Source organism: Hemiscyllium ocellatum, chromosome 14, assembly GCF_020745735.1.
Source record: "Hemiscyllium ocellatum isolate sHemOce1 chromosome 14, sHemOce1.pat.X.cur, whole genome shotgun sequence".
In the NCBI taxonomy this organism is placed as follows: domain Eukaryota; kingdom Metazoa; phylum Chordata; class Chondrichthyes; order Orectolobiformes; family Hemiscylliidae; genus Hemiscyllium; species Hemiscyllium ocellatum.
In genome coordinates this window covers 48,774,700-48,795,729 of record NC_083414.1, presented here as the reverse complement: position 1 = coordinate 48,795,729, position 21,030 = coordinate 48,774,700, and the positions used below count along the sequence as shown (strand labels likewise).

The 21,030-nt window shown below is 39.6% G+C and overlaps 1 protein-coding gene across 9 annotated transcripts in view; it reads left to right on the top strand.

Annotated features, from left to right (window-relative positions):
• Positions 1 to 5,453: 5,453 nt before the first annotated feature.
• The window catches only part of foxp1b (forkhead box P1b), a 489,011-nt gene continuing 473,434 nt past the window's right edge, over positions 5,454 to 21,030 (top strand). For 7 of the 9 annotated variants that reach the window (XM_060835701.1, XM_060835700.1, XM_060835703.1 and 4 more), the window contains exon 1: positions 5,455 to 5,646. The gene's annotated coding sequence lies outside the window, so the exon portion shown is untranslated. Of the gene's footprint in view, positions 5,647 to 21,030 lie in introns of all 9 variants that reach the window. The other 2 variants (XM_060835708.1, XM_060835707.1) reach the window with 2 other exon arrangements.

Sequence of the window (21,030 nt, the reverse complement as noted above, 5' to 3'; positions counted from 1 at the left end):
TTGGAATGAATTCAATACATTCATATTTCATGCATGGGGCAACCCCAAAAATTAAAAGTTTAATCAACTTTTAGATTTGCTCTTAATCTTGTTTTAGTTTTCTACTGTGTTTTGTCTTAAGGATAGAGACAAATGCTCATTGATGCATAGGGACATTCATCTGTCTCCATGTTTTACAAATACCCAGATATAAGAAAATATGGTGAGCAACATCCAGTTAAAAAATGCAACTAATCTATAAAAACTAAATCTTCAGATTCCTTTATCTCTGAAATCAGACTCCTTTCACATATCCGCCATAGGTATACTTAGGTAGGATACAGTTTGGTTCAGCTAAAAACATATAAATATATTTCTGTGGTTGGCCATAAGGATCATGGGGATAGCTTATTGTATAAATTATAAAAAGCCTCAAAAGAAGTCTCTAAGTATCCTGCTAAGCAGTATGATATGACAAAAAAAACATAATAGTTGCATCCTCAGGCATTTTATTCTCTTTGTAGGTGGAAAGATGATGGAGGTTTGTATGTACTGTTTTGTTTGTGGTTGGCTGTGTGATCAATAGGAACATTTGCACAGCTGAAAAATTGTAAAGAAGGCTTTAGGCTGTGAATTTGTTGATAAAGCAATAGATGAAATTAACAAATTAAAGATGTAACAGGCAACTAATGAGGATAAAATTGATAAAATAAATTAAAATTAAAAGAAATAAAACATAAACAAGAAATGTATAATGACATTGACAGAAAAAGGAAACACTAAACTAAAATACTTTTTTCAACTTTTTTTAAAGTATAGAATTAGAAGTAACATTAAGTCTATTAGCTTCTGGAAAGAAATGAGGAAAGTTTACAATAAATTATTAACAAATTGTGGATTTCCATCATTTTAGATGGCTATATCAGAATTTACAATGTGTTAGCCTCCAAATTCTATTGTTGATTGTATATCTATGCGAAAGTTTTTATTTTCAAGCAATAAACTTTACGAAGCGAGGAGAATGTTTCATTTCAAATTCATTGGTGATATTGCCACACAGATAAAATACCCTACTAGGTCTTTGAAATTGTTATTTCTAGATTTTCACTGATATGAACATGGCACACCTTCAGTTGTTGTATATATGAGTTTCTTTTCAGACAATGAGAAATGTTTTATTTGGATAAGAGATTTACATTTTGTTTGTATATTGTTGGTTTACCTCTGCTAAACAAGCAAGAAACAATGGGAGAGACCTGGGAATAGGACGGAAGGAAAACTGAGAGAATATGGGAAGAAACAAGTGTTGTAAGGTGATTCCGAAATCCTGAGAAACATGCCCTTCATGGACATCAAATGACATGGAGTCATATTGGTTTATATTGTGTCCTCACAGTCACGCTTATTCACAGAAATATGAAGAAACCCAGAATTCACCAGGCCTCAGGAATCCCAAATTCTACATCTAACCTTTAAGCAGTCCAGCACTTATTAATTCTTTATGTGCTCTCAAATGGTTGTAAGACCGAATGAGACACAAACATGGAGAAATGAGAGTTTTGGCTACAATGGCACATTCCCTGGATAGATTTAAGGAAAACCCTGGGCATACCCAATTTGCCAGAGCACCTGGAATGGTGTAATGTTATCCACCGAAATAAAATACAGGAAGTAATCAATCTGACCGACCCATAACCTGCAGGCATTGGCGAGACCGCCGGAAGCCTTTTCAAAGTGTAAATTGTGAAAGGGTAAAAGTGGAGTGTAAGAAAACCCAAATGATATATTTGAAAAAAAACGATTTTGAAGAACGTTAAACAAATCGATAGAAGGGAAAAGAATAAGTTGGCGCATGAGTCAGGAGGGTGTACAGCGATTAAACTTATTTTGTCCAGTCGCCATCTGCTTTGAGTGGCATATATGAATGACCACAGCTTGGACAGGTTTCCTACGTGTTAATATATCCAAAGACCCAGATCATACGTGACAGCGAATAGTTTTGAGCAATGATTCCAGTCCGAATGTAAAACCATCCTTGGTGTAATATGAATGTAATTTGGTAAGCACGGGATGGAGAACAAATACATCGGTTGACTATACAGTTGCGAGTCCATACAATATCCACATATGCCAGCCTAAATTGATGCCTGGCTATACAGGTACAGTGTAAGTACAAATGACAACCTTGTTGAGAATTAGGGTATGCCACTACTGGAGCTTATACCTACAAAAGGTTAACATATGTGGACGTCAATCACGGAGATAGTCTACAGAGGTCAATATTCACAAACCCGATTGAGTATCGATACAGTTTGAAGAACTGTATGCTTTATAGTTGGACGTCCACATAAGTAATAATCACAATAAGTTAACGCTAATTTACAAAACATTGTCGATGCCCCTTCAGAAAAGTTAAAATGCTCTGTGCGATGTACCTGGTCAATTTAGTCAAAGCGCGCTATTCTTCATAATCATTTTAAAGAGGGTATAAGCATTAAGGGGACCAGAGGGCTCAGGGAAATTCAGACGGCACAAGGTTATTCCGAACGATTTACTCTCCGAGATGCAGACCATATGGTTAACATCTCCAGAACACTACAGATGTGGCAGACTGAATGGACACCAACCATGCTTAGTATATGAATTAATCTTTCCATAAAATCTTTACAACATTCGCGGCTGAAACAAAACTCAATTACTTTGCAACCGTAAGTACCATGGAGACCAGAACAATTGAAATGAAATGTCGCGAAACCCCCTTTGTCCGATTTTAAAATAGTTTTCACTGGAATTTTAGGGGTTTGAAATAAAAATGCAGTTATTTTAGGAGGAAAATTCCTCCGTGTAATATGATACAATCTGCGATTCCATCCATCACAGATGTTTAGTTGATCTAAATGTTGTAAAACCAAAAACACAGAATCCGTATCAGTTTCATTGCGAATTAAACAAAATATCATTCAAAGATAGAATTAAAGACAGCAATGAAAAAGAATCGCATTACGTAACGATGAAATGAGTTGAAAATGGGTTTATTAAATCAGGCGTGTGCTTTTTTGAGAAAAGATTTTGAGTGGAAACGCGCATGGAGTGTTGAGAAATGATAGCTGGATTAACTTTGCAATAAAGTTGAACAGTTAGCTTGCATGCCGGATTTGTTTGTTGTTATCTCGTTGTTTGTTGACGCTCCGTGTTTGTGCTTTGCATTTCAACAACAAAAAACAATCGGCGACCAGGTAAGTCCAACAGGCTGAATTTAAAACCACCACATCTCCGCACAGTTATCCGAAATGTACAGGGACGGCCACAGTTTGATGGAATTCGGAATAAAACGTCGGCGCATTCCTCGCGTTCGGAGACGGAGATCGCACAGTTCAGAAACGGTGTTAGGAATATGCTCGGAAAGGGATCAGAAAAGTGCAGGCTGTTCAAACGAACTGGGTTACGTTCTGCTATTCGAAGCTATTCGTTAGGAGGGGGAAAGATCCCAACGATTTTCGGTTTCCACTTTGTTGGCGAGATGCGAATTTAGTTTATTTTGTGTACAATGGGCTAGTATTTACACAGCTGGGAAGAACTGCGGGGTTCGCGAGAAGATTCATGACTCACGGTTTAAACCGTTGTGCTGGTATTTGATGTGACAAACACGTGTGGATTGGCTTCAACCGGTCCTATAATTGCATCTAAACTATTAACTTTAATAAAAAAAAAGCGTTCCTTGTATAATTGGAATGAAACCTAAATGTGACAGTTATCATTTGATTCTAAGAATTCTGACATTTTGTTCTGTTCAATCATTTTGATTATGACGCCTACACGCACTAAATGTTTATAATATTCCTAACTTTGTGCCCTTGCATTCTGCATCGAATCGCGCTCAAATAATACTGCCATTGTACATGCATTATTTCCTCCTTGGCGTTTCCCGATTATTTTTGTAACCAGGGGATGGCGTCCCAGACTCTCCATTTGCACAAATCCATCTCTGAGTAGAACGGAGACTTGAGATAAATCCGCCACTCTTCAGCACGGCCTCTGATGGTCCCTGTAATAAATTAAGCGTCATTTATAAATAAATTTATACCTCTGCATTTTAGTCCTTGATCAAGGACGGACAAAGGTTTCAGAAAGATTTCAGTTAAATTGCAGATTAATGTTACGTTCTAGAAGTGTTAATTGGACTACTGAACCGATTCGCAAGCATTTTTCAAGAAAAGAAAAATCGCCCTATCGGGTTTGTAATTAATGTTTTTATTATAAGGCTATCAAGGGAAAAAAAATCTCTCGCAGTTTGGTGTGCTCGATTGTTTCGGGAACAGTTATATATCAATTCCAGTCATCAGTAGAGTCACAATGTATCAGAGGATGGGTCTTGAAAGGATAGTGAAGGTTTAGAGGACTCTGTCCTACTTTGCTTTGGTGGAGTTCAGGGCTGATCACACCCAATCATATCAAAAGGGATCCTCTCCGCTCGCCAAATAGCCTAAATGTTAGCACCAGAGAGTGCACAACAGATCGTGAATAAGAAACGACATAACTTACAAGTTACAAACTTTACCCTCCACATCTTGCCCCTTCCAACATAACTTTACTATGTTATTCCTTTCGGGCAAAATAATAAATAACCGCTTCTGGCCGTGGTGACTGAATGAGAGAGAGGGAGAGAGAGAGAAGTGACACGTGTGGACCGGCACTTTGCAGCTTGTCCTCGTTTAGCTTTGAAATGGTCAGTGGAGTCAGATAACAGTAAGGTTTGGCACTCTGCAGATTGACACTTTCTACTTCCTGACAGGGTTGTCCTCTTGCTGAACTTTCACCTCCCGAACCCAGCTGCCTTCATTGGCCAGAGAGCACCAAGCGAGCCGAAGTGGTGGGGAGGGGGGGAGGTGAAGAGGAGCTCAGCGCTGCGTCTCCCGGACTCGGCTTGAGCTGCTTGGCCCGGCAGCTGTCTGTTACCAGAGGAGCGCTCACACACACGCACACTTTCAACATTTCCACAAACACTTTCACTGCTTCTTCAGAGCCCAGAAAAGAGGGAGACGGGTGAGGGTGTTTTATTGGTGATTAGAGGAAGGTGGAGGGGGCAGTGACTGCTTTATTTGCGGTGTTCACGCCAAAGTTGGAGTGGCCGCTGTGAGCTGCAAGCAGAGATCCTGAAGCAGCAGCAGCAGCTTCCACACTACCACCACCACCACCCCCTTCTCTGTCTGAAAAGCTCTGATACATGTTGTTTACACAGCAGGTGGATATGACGTCAGGGGCCAGCTTACAGCAAAAAATAACAACATCCAACTCCGCGATTTGTATCTTCCAACCTTCCCCCCCCCACCCCATGCACACACACAGACACACAAACCACCACTCCAACAAAAAAAAAGCTCATTAAGTTCGCTAGAATTGTGAATAATGAAAAGTGGAAGGGGAAAGCGCTGCGGGAGCATAGGGAAGGATCTGATCAAGTGTTGAGCTCGGTCCGGGCTTTCTAGTTGGTGCTAAAGGGATTTTTGTGTCTTTGGAAAGCGGCTGCTCCACAACGTAGTGCCCGAGCGGAGTAATATATTGTTATTTATTGTGTGCTTGTTGCATGCTTTCTCGTACACAATCGCATGTGTGTTGCAGGGTCAAATTATCTCCTGGTGCCCAACAACCTAAAAGCAGCACCAACTGGTAAGTTTGAATTTCATTCTTCTGTGTTGTCCTCTCTCTCTCTCTCTCCCCCCCCCCCCCTCTCCCTTGCCCTCCTCGCTTTCAGGTTTAACTCTTTCTGCTTGGCTTGACTCTAATTTCCTGCAAAGCCCCACGTGCAGTTTGGGGTGTTTTACAGAGAGAAAGAAAACAGCTTTGTCGTTCGTCAGAGTGGGTTTCGGCAAATAATTTGCATTGGCCACACAGGCACACACAAAACTGCTGCTGGGGTGGTTGTTGGGGGTGGGGGTGGGGAGGAGGTTATGGGTTGTAAGTTGAGGTGTGGGAGTCCCCGGGGCTTGATGTAGCTTGAGGTTATTCACCAGAGTGGGTCAGTTTGGAGGAGTTGAGTTGCGCGAGATATATCTGACCCCCTTTTTTCTCCTCTCCCTGTAATTTCGCTGTTGTTTCCCGAGGACTAAATCGGCGGAGACTTGACAGACTGGAGGAGACCGAAGGGATCTCGCTTCTAGGATCACACCATTCCTGTAGGGGGACATAGGCACACAGTGTGCGAACCGCACAGGGAGAGGGGAACTCCTGAAACTTGTCACTTCATTTTTTTTTGTCACCGTCCTGTGCTTTTCAGACAGAGCCACGCGGAGTTTGGATGGGTTAGGGTTAGCATGTCAACATGGGATTACCTAGGAAGTCATCGAAGTTACGGTGGGGGTGGGGGGGGGGGGGTGGTGGGAAGGTAATTGAGGTTCCGCTGTCTCATTTAGTCATAGTTTGTGCACTGTATACTGCATTCTACGGAGTTTTCTCTGCCAGATGTGTATCGATTTGAGGTGGAAGGGTGGTTGCTGGGGAGGGAGGATTAGCAACTTAGTGCAATGCCTGGCTCTGATCGCCAGCTTTTGCAGTGCGGCCCGAACACACACATCATCGCCACTTTCTCCAATTCGCGGGCCGCTGGGAGCTCCAATACTGGAAGCAAAGAAACCCACAGCCAAAACAAAAAAAAAGGTGCTGCCGATTTGTTTTCAGACGTCCTTTAAAAGTTCGATCGAGCAAGGAACGCGTTGCTGTTAAGCCCGGGCAAGTTGCAATTCACACGGCCTCCGGGGTGAGAGAGAGAGAAAGCGAGCAAGTCTCCTGCACCTAACCTCTATTACCGAAACAAGTAGCAGGGTTTTTTTTTGTTTGTGTGTCTGTGACACAGAGACACACAACACGCAACCTCCCCCCCCCCCCAACCCCCACCGCAAAAAAACTCCACCTCTCACTGGGAGGTGACTTCTCCCCACGGGAACTGGAGTCCACTCCTCATTGTCCCTGGGACTTCGGGAGGATGAGGCGAGGTATCCAACACTGTGGTTGTGGTAGTGGTGGGGATGTGGGACCCAACAAAGGGCGGGGGGGGGGGGGAGGTCGGAGGGGGTGAAGGAAATGGGGTGTTTCTCTCTCCCCCCCCCCGATGAACCCGAACTTCCCAAATCCAGACAAACTGTTCAGAGAGGGATAGGGAGTTCTCCACCCCCCTTCCTCCCACCTTCCTCCCACCAACCTCCCCCCAACCTTCCAGCTGCATCTGGCGCCTCCGCGACTTTGTTGTTAACTTGGTGTTTGTTTAACTTTTTCTTGTTGATGAAAGGACGGGAGCTGCGGCTGTACGAGTAACCGCCGAGTCTTTTGTTATGGTAATGCCGGTGTTTAGTCAGATCTTTTTCCTGGGCGAAAAAAACTTTCCTGTCACAACTGCTCGCCTCACGTCAGACGCTCTCGATCGCCTCACACACAGAACGGAACATACCTCACTTTTCCACTAACGCCCCCCCCCCCCCCCACACCCCCATCCCAAAAACAAATCCCACGCGGATCCCCAATAAAACAAAAAAAATAAGATTTTTTTTGCATTCGGTCCTATGTTTATTCGGCAGCTTTGCTCCCTGACTGAGTTCAGCCTGCTCCCCTGGAAGTTTGCTCGCTTGACTTCGCCGAGTTTTGGCGGCTGCCGGGCGGACAATGAGTTTTTTGTGTCTGACGGGCAGGGAAGGGGGGGGGGGGGGGGGATGCGGGCGGTGTTTAACCTCGGCATAGAAGCAAGGTACTGCTTTTTATCAAAGACAATTCTTGACAAAACAAAAAGTGTGGAAAAGGCAAAGTCACGCAAGGTCTTTCTAACACCCCCACTGCCCCCCTCCCCCCCCAAACTCCCGGTCAGATTTAGGACCACCCTCTGTTTTCGCAACTCCTCTTGGAATTAGTTTAGTTTTAGTCGTCTCACATCTCCTCCAAAGTTGCAGGGTCTCTAAAGTTGAGGGGTGGGGAGCAGTGGGGGGGTGGGGAGAGAGATGTTCAATGTTAAGTCACAAAGAAAAAAAAATACACAAAAGTGGAATTTAGCTCCCCCCCACCCCCATCACCCCCAATATTGGATTACCAGTGTCTGAGAAAATTGCACTAAAGCAAACAGCCCAGCGAGAAGCGATCCTTGACAACCGCAGAGCAAAGTCAAGCGGCGCGCACATCAAACCAAAGTCCGTGCTGGGCCGTTGTCAAGGGGTCCGCTCCTCGGGAGGCTTTCAACCGTGCGCCCAGGCGCTGCACACCAAATGCTCGCACACACAATCGGAAGATCAGAAAAAAAGGGAGAGGCTGTGAGTGGAAGCTCCCCATCAGCCCCATAACCTCCACTGGTCCAGAGGAACTTGATAAAGTTTCTGTGCTAAGACAAGATTCAACCTTGAATCACCTCAGATTTGAGTCATCAGAATCACGTCTGTTAAGTCCATTCTTAACAAGTTGTGGCATAAAGAATGATCATTTAGACCGAGATTTCGTCTAAGCGTGTCTGTGTAGGCGCATTCATAACTTGTATGTTATGAATAGTTCTTTTTGAATAAAAAAAAATCCGCGTTATAATTTTAGTGATAAAATTATATTTATTACCGACGTTGTAGTTTGGCTGGTTCAGGAGCGATGATCCAAGCCCTGACGGTAGATTTTCGTTGGATTATGCATTTCGTTGAGGTGCATTTTTGTTATCAGTTGCCAAATAATGGATAGAATAAAATCAAGCAATACTCCGCTGATACAGACTTTAGCACGGCTAAAAATGACTGGTGCTACACCTCAATTATTTATCTCCAGACTTAACATACATTGATAGGTAGCACTAGTGTGAACATATTGGGACTTCGTTAAGTTTTAGTTATAGCAGGGATTTGGCAGAACTTTTATTGAGTTGACGGAACAGAATTCAATTAGTGTTTATCTACAAGTTAGTTATAAAGAGACTGAGTCAAAACTTAATACCAGTTAAGCTTCAATCTGTAAATACTGTACAGTGTGATTAAGAAATGTAAAATTAAATATCAAAATTTGTTGATACTAATTTTTGTATTTCATACAAATGATCCCACTTTCATCAGAGAAACTGTAATAAGACAACATATTTTAATACATGTAATATCTGTATTTTAGTGAAACCCACAGAAGCATGTTGTGGTTGTAATTTACTTAAGTATATACAATTCACTGAATGATGCCTTTACATTGATGCCATTTGTAAATCACATGAAATGTAAACAATTTCAAAACCCAACCTAATTTCCTGTCTATTGTCATTACATCAATATATCTCTATATTGGTTTGTTATATGACAAGTTTATACAGAAACATTTTTATTTGTAGCTGTTAGTACATATTTAATTATTAAAAACAGATGATTTATAAGAATAGATGATAGTAATGAAAAAAAGTTGATAGATATTAAAAAGTGGCAGCTGAACAAAATAGAATAATTTAGTACATGCTAACTTTAAGGGGAATGTAATGATGTTAGAACATCTTAAATGTATTTTTCATATGTTTTTAAAACTATAATGTTGACAAAGAAGAGAATGTTGTGTTTTTGTTAGGCAACATTGGGGAGAGTATATTGAACATATCAGTCAGTAATAATCTTCCTTCTTGTGGTAGTTGAGTCACTTACTTGCTTTGCACTGTTGTGGCAGTAGATTTGAGTTATAGCACAAGCTGACATTTGAAAATATCAACTGTGAGGGCTACACTAACGACTGGGACCCTATCGGGCTGTATGAGCAGTTGACCATTCTTTCAACTAAATAAAGCTTATGGAATTGATGATCGATGTTTAAGTGAAGATGTTAGAGATTCAAAGTCGTACAAGTTGCATGTTGTCTAAGAAACTCATCAATCTGGCTCTACCAGTGGCAATTCTTGACACTTTACATTAAACTAAATTAAATATTATAATCAAACAAAATATACACTTTAAATAGTATAAGCCATAGGCAAGTTTAAAAACCTGTTTACCTGTTTGTTATAACTATTATGTTATTTCATTTATGGTTATCTTCGTGGATGATAGTCAACTGTTAGGAAATTAGGATTTTTCATCTTTAATAATTAATCAAATTCCTTAATTTCAATTAATATGGATTCATAATAATGAGTATCAATACATTAATGTTTGCCAGATATGCTTAGTGAATATAGATTGTCGTGCTGTATGTACATTAACAGCTATTGCCGTTTTATGGCAAATAATCAGTATTCATACCTGTACATAAATTCACAAAAATTGCTGGACAAGCAATCCATAGTAAAAAAGTAATTGGCTGTTAATGAATAAAGTTGGCATTACGTATTGGAGAATTAATGATTTTTGAGAACAGTACATTAGCAGAGTGCTGACAGACCTAATTACATATAAAGTAAGATGTAGATATATGGTTTTGTATCTGCAGATCAATATACATCCCAAAAGAATACCAGATTCTCTAGAGAATTTTTATAAAATGGTTCAGTTTGACTGTTTGCCAATGGCCTTTGTCAACCAGCAATAACATTATGAATAGGCTTTAAACTACTTTCAAGTGCTGACCAAACCTTTATACATTTTCTTTTGTTTCTTAAATATCTGAATATTTTTTCTAAGTTTACTTCCTTCAAAATTTCAATAGTTTATCACTTTGCTATCTAAAAGTTTATTTTTGCATACCACATGGATGGTGTTTAGATGTGAATGCAAATGTGAAAAGAAATCACTTCTCAGATTTTGCAGGCAAGCTGAACTGATAGAGAAAGGGCTAATGAAGCATGACTCCTGAATACCAGCAACACATTCTGTGCAAACTAACAAGCCTACATGAGTGCAGTTGCAGCTAAAGTACTATTTGATTACTTTCTATAAGATAGTTGTTTATTGAGATCACATTATAGTTTTTTTATATGTTTAGGTGTGTATAGATTTTTGAGATTATTGGAATGGTATATCTTTACTTTGCAAGTGATATTGATTAATTTGTTTGCTTTCCCCCATTCCATTGCATAGGTATTCATTTATGATCAATTTAATTTTGATTTCTTCTTTTAATTTGCCTGATCAAAAATAATTAATATTTGGTTGTGAGTGTCTCAATGTTTTCACATCATATTTACTTGATTACATGTAAGGCTTCTTGGTCTGAAAACTGAGGATTCTGCATTGAAATTAAACTAAAAATGGGTTTGTTCCATCTTCGATTATAGTGTTCTTTCACTCTGTTCTAACTACAAGTTAAAAGCTTATTTCTGTCAAATTTTATGACTTACCAAAATCATCTCCAGTAGTATAGCAAATAAAGCACTTAAAATTGTGATTCAAATCCTCTTTTAAACTCTAATGAGTTTAAATTTACATGTTTGTAAGCATAACACTATTTGTTTACACTATGTCCAGAAGGCCTGCTGCCAGTCCATTTATGATAATATGCCATAATAACTTTTTTCCATATATAGTTTAAAGACAGAAGTATTATTGCGGTTTGTCATTATCTTTGATTGACAGCCAGCTTTACAGATCCAATGTAAACAGTGAATGTCATTTGCTACGGTGATTGAAGTTTTAACAGCTTCAAAATGGAAAGAATTGAAATTGTGTTCTTTTTCCACTTTAAGAGACTACATAATTTTGTGCGGACTGTTGATAAACTAGAGTTACAGTTGTGTGGGCGATGCAGTTTTAAGGAGCTCAAAAATGATAATAAAATCTTAGCATATTAAGGGTGGTCCACATAAGCAGATTCAGAAATTTAACACTTTATTTCTATGCATTTATTGAAACAAGCTCAAAGACTAAATACTTGGATAGTTTTTGAGGAAATAAAAGCTGAAATATTATATTCTTGCAAGCAGTATTGTTTAATTTGAATAAAATATTTATAATTAATAGCATTGTAGAACTTTCATCAAATATGTGAATTTAATTCTAGTTTTTTTTAGAAAGTGAAATTGAGATTAGGATACTTCATATCACAAATGACAAGGAAATGGATTTAATTAGCTATTAATTAACAGGACCAAAGATATTGCATTGCAGTGATGCAGACAGAAAGTATACTGTTTAAATGGTTTGCATGATACTTTGACATGTTGGAATGTCTTCATAGAAATGTTGAAACGTACCTGTGGGAATTGCTGCGATTGCTGTATCTGCCAAGGTCACCTAACATTTCTCCCTAGTGACCTAAAATCTTGTTGTCAGGCCAACAGGCAACAAAAAGTAACAGATGATATTTGAAACTGAAAGTTTGCTTAGCTTTTACACAGTTTTCTTTTGGAGGCAAAAAGAAAACTGCTAAAAATATTTGCAGTGTTGTAATATAATGTAATGAGCATTCATGATTTTGGTAGTGAGATATTATTGTGTCACTGAGTCAGTCACATTTCCAGAGCTGATGGCTTTCATCTTGTGCATCAGTGTCAATTACTGTATATTTGTCTTAGTTTAAATTTTCAATATCTGAGGAAACTATGAATCAAATTTTGAAATAAACAGTCAACTTTGGTATTATCCAATCACAGCATGTATGGACAGTTGTAACTCCCCAATAGTTTATTGTTTAATTAGAATTTTCAACTGGAATATTATTTAGGGGATGGTGTTTAGTGTTTTAAAATTAACAAATCTTTATCTTAAGTAATGAAACAAAAAATGTTAGTTGTTCATGCAGACTACTTATATGTTGTAGGGTAGAATATTCCAGGTTTTGAAAAGCTCTGAAGAATCTTTGCCTGGCAGCTTCGGAGCAAGTAGGATCTATATATTGCAGTAATTTTATTAGTAATCTGTGCAGCCTTTATTACACGTGCTCTTTATTTGGACTTCGCATTGCAGTGGATAGATTCATGCTTAACCTGGTGAAGAAATCTAAACTGAGCTTTTAATATTTAGCACACACTCTGTCCCAGCTAACAGCTAACTTGATAGATAAAATTGGCACCTGATTTAAGAAAAAGCTAGTGAGTGTACTTATAAAAAAATGCTAAATGCTTGTAATTCAAAAAGCACCTTTATGCTTGAAAAGGCTGTTTAGCTGCAAGCAAAATCTAAAGGTTAGAAACAGGGGAACAAATAGACACGGTTAATCTAACAATGTGTTTAACTATTTTAAAGCTCATTTAACACCAGTGGACCCATTTTGGTTTAGTTTAATTTTGAATCAATTTTTACGCACACTTGTCATGGGGAATTCATCCCCCTCCCTTCGTAAAAAAGAATGCAACACTTACATTGTAATAAACTTTTAAGCTACATTGTACTGCAATTAGTTGTATGTGCCTCTTTACTAAAAACTTAATTTGAAACCAAGTTTGTTTTTAAAAGTTCAGGACTGTAGAAATGAAATTCTGATCTGCACAAGTATAGATTCTGTTTTCAGCCTTCCAACGGGCTGCACATTGTAGTACAGAATACATCATGGTCTCAGAGGTGCTTGATTTTCTTCCAACTATGGCATGACATACTTTTGGGAATTAGGCCATTCCGTGTCTTGAGAGGATTCTCCCAAGCCTCCTGTTCTGGACAGCCATCATGGATGTTCATTAGCACCTTGGTGCTAATGAACATCCCTTTGTATGTCTCTGCAATTCTGGACGTAAAGGCTCCCTGGGTATCTGGAAGTTCCTCTTTATAGCATCAGAACTTTGATTCTCCACGTGTCTATCTATTTGCTTTAATTGGTTCATAATAAATTGCAGGAAAACTAAATGTAATTATACAATTGGATATACAATTTATGTTCTAAAACAATGCTCAAAATTGAGACAAAAATAAAAAAAATTCCTGTCACCTTGCTAGGTTATGATTTTACTGACACTGATTGACCTTTACTTCTGGTGGCAACTGATAGTATGTAAGCTTCAACAGTAAGAATTTACAGTCTGCTCCACTGGGGAGAGGGGAAGATGTCAGAGCAGAGCCCAGTCTAGTTTCAACTGACTTCCAACAGGGGTCATTGCTCAGTTGTAATTTCCTGAGCAGATTTTCCCCTCCCTTATCCAGGGACAGTGAGGCCGATTATCAAATGCTGTTGTTTCCTAGCTGAGGTAAAGTACTGTAGCGCAGACTAAGGGCTTGAGTCCTTCACTAGACTGTAAGACGCAGCTACTTATTGGATAAGTGCACTGACTGATCAGGAGAGCCCACATAAATGACTTAAACACAGATTGCATTGGAAATGGGATTGCTGGCAGGTTGCTTTCATTATGAAGTTTCCTTTAGAAAAGTCAATTTGTGGGACAGCTCAGCTTAATAAAAATGCTGTTTGCATGTGTGTAATGTATTAGCTTTTGCCACATTGTCTGTTGTGGTTCCTTGCTAGTCATAGTGTGTTAATTCAACAAGCACAGTATTCGATAGATATCTGTCCAGAATAAATGTGCACATTCAGTTTAAAGCTCAGTAAATGGACAACTTAAATTTTTGACTATGGTGTATAAATAATGAAACCAAGGTGCAATTTTAGATTAAATCATCCCCAATAATCAGTCACATAATGTATTGCAGTTCTTGAACAACAAACCTAATTACACACAGGTAACAAAATGTATCATTGTATATCAAATGAGGTGCTATCATTCAGTGATACAATGGTTGTATTCTGTATTATGGTGTATAAGATATACACATCTCCTATCTCTGCTTGTGCTGATCTTTTCCTTGCGATAATATATTTACAAAAACAAGATACATCCTGTTTAACCAGTTCTTATATTTTGCTAAAGGTGAACCAGTTTACAAGATGTAATGATTGAAATATTAACAAGAAACATCAACAAAGTACAGTCATTAATAAAAAATATAGTCTTCAACATTGGACTGTTGTGCCTATTGAGAGAAAATGTAAACTGGCCTCTGGAAGTGACATGAATTTAGATTTCACATAAGTTGCACTGTATATATTTAATAAGTATCTGATAGGAATCCCACTTCCAGCATGTAATATACCCTCCTGAATTACCTGAATATAGAAATGAGCAAGTTAATTTATTTTTACTGGTCACTTTGTTTAAGATTAGCGTAGATTTTTGGAATTTCTCAGGAAATTTCCTTTACACAGTTGCTTATCTTTCTTGACTAAACCTTTGAATATGAGGTGCAGTGGAATAAGTTAGGTTTACCAGAAGAAATGCTGAAAGACAGAAGAGGAAGATTATTCTTAGATTGGTGATGTAAACAAAATTGAAAAGAGTGAGAGCAATATTTAATGTTGGAACTAGTAATGAGAGCATTATTCTTGTGTCAAGAGTTATAGTGCAGGAGGATGCTAATTTAAATATCATCACTTTGACAGAATTGTAACATTGTTTTAAAGATTAAACGGGCAAAATGCAATGTTTGTGACTCTGTCATAATCTTTTTAAAAAGCATCTTAATGCTCAGCTTGTGTGAATCTTTGAAAATTGCAACAATTGAATACAGCAAAAAGAATCCTGAATTGGCTTTAAATGTAGTTGAAGGAATAGAGAGGCACAAAAAGTGACCTGAGAAAGAAAGTACTCAGATACAAGACACTATGGAATTAGACTGAAGCGAAAAATGTCTAGAAGGTTACTGAGCTTGGGCTGAATTTTACAAAGAATTGGCTGTGTCAATTTCAGGGAGTTTCTTAGAGGAATTTTCTCTGTGAGCTATTGCAAATGATCTCATGCAATTCTCTGCAGCTCACCTCATTGTCATCACACCTCTATGACACCCTGCTCGTATTATCATGTGCTCATCAATGGTGGAATTATTTGCCAGTGGCAGGAGTTCCCTGCTTTTCTCATATTGGGGCCATATTTAAAGCACAGTCATGCAACAGATCATTCGTTACCAGCCAGGACCTACCTTTCACAGTGCACGGAAGGGGAGAGAATATTAAAGAAGAACTGAGGGCACATAGTTGGCACGTGTGACACTTGATTGTAAATACAAACTCTCATTTGTGAATGTATTGTAATTTTACATCACCTATCTAATGAACAGTCAGCATGACTGCATCTGCAAGAATCAAACCACAAAACTTACCTATCCTTAGTGTCAACCCCTTATGGAGCCCAGTCTCGGTGATTTCTCCCCTATTGCCCAGAGAAGTGCATTTGCCTTCTCATTGTTCAATGTAGAAGCATCATGTTCTGGAAAGCCTTCAGATGGTTGAAAATGTTCACTTTTATTCAACAACAGTAATTGGATATTTACTGTGGAGAAGCATATGGAAGCTAGAGAACTTGGAGAAATAAATAGTGATGTCTTGAAAAGTGTCCATATTACAGAGGAGGAGGTGCTGGTTGTCTTAAAATGCATAAAGTTGGATAAATCCCCAGGCCCTAATGAAGTGTATTCCAGAACATTATGGGAAGTTAGGGAAGTAATTGCTGGGCTTCTTGCAGAGATATTTGAATCATTTATAGCCATGGGTGAAATGCCAGAGGACTGCAGGTTGGCTAATGTGGTGCCATTAGTTAAGATGGATGGTAAGGAAAAGCTGGGAACTATAGACCGGTTAGCCTGACGTCGGTGGCGGGAAAGTTGTTGGAGAGGATTCTGAGGGACAGGATTTGCATTACTTTGGAAAGGCAAAGTCTAATTAGGAACAATCAATGTTGCTTTGTGCATGGGAAATCATGTGCCACTAACTTGATTGATCTTTTTGAAAAGGTGACAAAGAAGATTGATGAAAACAGAGCGGTGGAGGTTGTTTATATGGACTTGCAAAATGTTTGGGAAAGTTCCATGTGGTAGACTGGTTAGCAAGGTTAGAGCACCTGGAATCCAGGGAGCGCTAGCTATTTGAAAACTGCACAGTGAAGAAGATTATCTCGGAGTACAATGGGACCTTGATCAGATGGCCAAGGAGTGGAAGATGGAGTTTAATTTAGATAAATGCGAGGTGTTGTATTTTGGAAAGGCAAATCAGGGCAGGACATAGGGGCCTGGAGAGTGTTGCCAAACAAAGAGACCTTGGGATATGGGTTTACAGTTCCTTGAAAGTGGAGTTGGAGGTAGACTGGATAGTGAAGAAGGCATTTAGTATGCTTGCCTTTATTGGTCAGTGTATTGAGTAGAGGAGTTGGGATGTCATGTTGCGGCTGTACAGGACGTTGATTAGGTCACTTTTGGAATACTGCAGTCACTTCTGATCTTCCCGTTGTAGAAAAGATGTTGTTAAACTTGAGAGGGTTCAGGAAAGGCTTACAAAGATGTTGATGGTGTTGGAGTCTTTGAGATATAGGGAGGGGCTGAACAGTCTGGGGATATTTTCCCTGGAGCATCAGAGGCTGAGGGGGTGGCCTTATAGAGGTTTATAAAATCTTGAGGAGCATGGATAGGGTGAACAGCCAAAGTCTTTTTCCTAGGTTACAGGAGTCCAAACTAGAGGGAATAGAGGAGAGAGGAAAGCTTGAAAAGAGACCTAAGAGGTAACTTTTTTTATGCAGAGAGTGGTGCATATATGGATTGAACTGCCAGAGGAAGTGGTGGAAGCTGGTATAACTACATTATTTAAAAGACATCTGGATGGGTATATGAATAGGAAAGTTTTAGAGGGATATGGGCCGAATGCTGGCAAATGGGACTAAATTAATTTAGGATATCTGGTCAACATGGACGAGTTAGACTGAAAGGTCTTTTTCTGTGTTGTACAATTCTATGACTCTATGAACAGCAGAAAAAAGAAAAAGACAGAACAAGCTATATTTACATCTGAGAACAGATAATGATCAATTGTCTTTTAAGCACCAACAAATTTATGGTCAATATCAGATCACTGCATCCAACTCACAGCTCTCGGAATGAGGTTTCAGTTAGGTCCTGTCTGGCTTGTGGAGCCCGCCTTACACTGCTTTGTCATGCTAAAGGTGAGTTCCTCCCACTTATAGTCCTCATCATCCTGCTTAGAAGACTGCTGCCACTTTTCAGTGCCTGTCACATCCGTTCACTGCGCCAGTTGTGCTGAACATTTTATGCTAGCCATATGCAGCACATTTTGTCTGGATTGTATTGTTTGGTTCCCAAAGACAGATATATGCATTGGAGTCTCATCTTCAGGTAGCCTGATAGCTCTGGTCAAAGAATGGGCTGCATCATATCAATGCTAAGCCTCTAAGTGTAACAGAGACACCAGACATAATTGCAGAGGGTAGACTTTGTCTCTTCTTAACAATCCTTGCAAGTCAATTAGTCCTTGGTACAGAGCAGGAACATGATAATTCTTGAACATATAGGAATCATAGCAGCTGCTGGAGTATCTGGTACAAAATGGTAAGATGCAGGACCTGTAGTCACTTGCACATTGATGGAATGGATCATTTTTCTGTTGATGAAGTCAGCCATGTTTTGATGTGACCCTCTCAACCTACAGTGCCTTGCACTTGGGTGAAGCAAGATACTATCCAGCTACAGTATAGACCCTATCACCAATGAGATGAAATAGTGTGACCTGGCATCAGAACAGTTTTGATACATTCATAGGTTTAAGGTTGTGAGATCCTACACAGGTCACAGTAAATCCTTGGAAGCAGCCACTTGCATGAAAAACAGTTATCACATTTGTCAACTTGATTGCTATTGGGAAAGGATGGCCTCCCACCCATTCAGGCCACAGGTCCTGCTTGTGTAGATGACATAGTTCAGGGCCTTCATCAGCTTTCCAGAGGTGATGTGCCTTGCTGGTTCGGAGAAAATGACATTGAGGATGAAAGACTCTGACCTTCCTGTACCACCTTTGCATTCTAATCAGACCTTTATCTGCAACTCCTTCATGTAGAAGCTGTTCAGCAACTACTGGATTTTGCTGCTGGCTCAGTGAGACTGGTGCTAGTTCAGTCCTTTCTTCTTTTCTTTGTGCCTTCATTGCACCACACAGTAATGATAACATCTGCTATGACTGGACCCATTGTTTATGGTTCCAAAGGACCTGTGCAGGGAACATCAGAAACAGAACTGGCTCTTTGTGATGTGAATAGTCAGTATTCGCATCACACACAAATGGTGTGTAGTGTACCATGTCTAACTGTATTGTGGCAAGGGTGGTGGTAGCAATCAGCTTCATGTCTTGGATCTTGGATTGTCTTTGTGAATTGTGGCTAGAAGGCAAGATATTTAAGACTTTACAGTCCCTTGATTATTTCTGCTTCACAGAGATGACTATGATCAATTTGTAATGACCAGTGGCATGTCAAGGTTGCTTGTGACCAGGATCGACCAAGGTTGGACACTTATCTGTTATTAAAGATATGGTTAGCCTAAGTGCCTACTTGATGCATTTGCCCCTTGAAGAGCCTCTCATCATTGACAAGTAGAACCTGTGTATGCAGACTGAATAAACACTACCCACTTCAGTTTTGGTTGAGTTAATCTCCATTTCCATTCGGTGTTAACAATTTGCATACGGATGGAAGGGAATGCAGACTTGGCAAAGTGAGTCATAGGCTCAACCTGGTGATAAAGGCCTCACCCTGCCTCTTTAAACTTCTATGTTTCTTTTTTCATTGTTTGAGTTGTTCAGCAGTGTTCCCTGTAAGCTGGACGGCTGCACAGTTGCTTGGAGGATCCCGTACATGCCAACGTATTGAATTCCAGTTGCAGAGACTGCTTCCATTGCCAGATCTTGGAGGTCTGTGCGGTGGCAGGAAAAAGGTGAGGGGATGTATTGCTTCAAAATGGAGCTTCAGCGCAATTCCCACCCAACACCATGTATGCCTCCATTTTCCAACATTACCATCGTCATGCCAACCATTCCAGTACACTGTTCCCCTGATTTGAAGCAAGGGTGATAGGGACTGTTGATAACCACCACCCTGCAGTATCCCAGACTGTAGTGATATGGATTCCCTAACTGAACCCTGACCCTGACCACCCTAAGTGCTGACTGACTGTGTCCAAACCCTTCAACTGGGAATGGATGCTGCCTTTGACTAACTGTGGTAGGATCTCATGACTGAAGACAGTTCTCCATGATGACTGAGGGCTAATCTCATTGGATTTGGTTGAAACACATTTAGTGTGTTTACCTGGTGAGTTGCTGCTAAGTGTTGTAGATGTCACATCTTTACCTCAGCATTACTGTAGACCATGACAAATTCCCTGGCTTAGTGTCTGGACTAAACAGCAAGTCAAGTATTGTGAGCCTTTACCTTGTGTATGAGCTGGCAAAACGTCAAAGGATTAGTGAAAACCTATGGCTTTAGTACTTAGGAGGCAGCTCCTCACTTCAGCTGATTTGATTGCACCTTGAAACCTAGAAATATTTTTGTCAATTTTAATTTCTACAATGGTTGGAAGGTCTGCTTACAGTGCAAAATAACAGATTCACAATGCCATGTTTGTGTGCTTGAGTTTATAAGGCATCTAAATAATTATGATAAACACCATTCAGTTGTATTTATCTATGAATGGCAGTGTAAAAGTTTACATTCACATGAGCCTCGTTTCTGGAAGATTCTGTTCTGCTGGTGGTTATATATCTCAAATTTCGTGATAAGCTTTTTGGAAAGGTGTGCAAAGAAGAGTCACATATTTTATTATGGCAGGACAACAGTAGAAGGCCGCAATTATTAGTAGGAGCTAAAGCTATTTATCTTGGGTACTCTCTCTCACAATTTCACAGGAAACACTTTGGAGAAAAAAACATATACTTTTGCAGCATGATCAGACTTCTGCACATTTTGACCCATGAAATGTGAAGTTAAATCTGAGGAACCAGATCACTTGTATTATTGGAGATATGTTCTGATTGATTGATAGATATAGTTGTACAGTAGTTCTCAATTGGGTTGCAGAATTGGCAGTGAATAAAGTTGTGTGTTTCTCCACTTGTGTTATAAAGGAAAGAAAGAAATGAAATGAAAAGTAAAATAGAAAAGAGAGAAATTAGAAACTAGGATCTGGATTCCACATTTTCCATTGGGGTGAGGGAGACAGAATAGAAACGGAATGGTCCAAATGTTCTTGCTACTGCTGTCCAAGCTTTATCAGTCAAGCATTAGATGGCCAATTGGTAGCTGTCTGATGGGAAGAAAGCCAATTAAAGCTGCAAAAGGGGTGCTCACCACCCAATTGGGACTGCAGGCAAGGACATCATGCAGAAGTG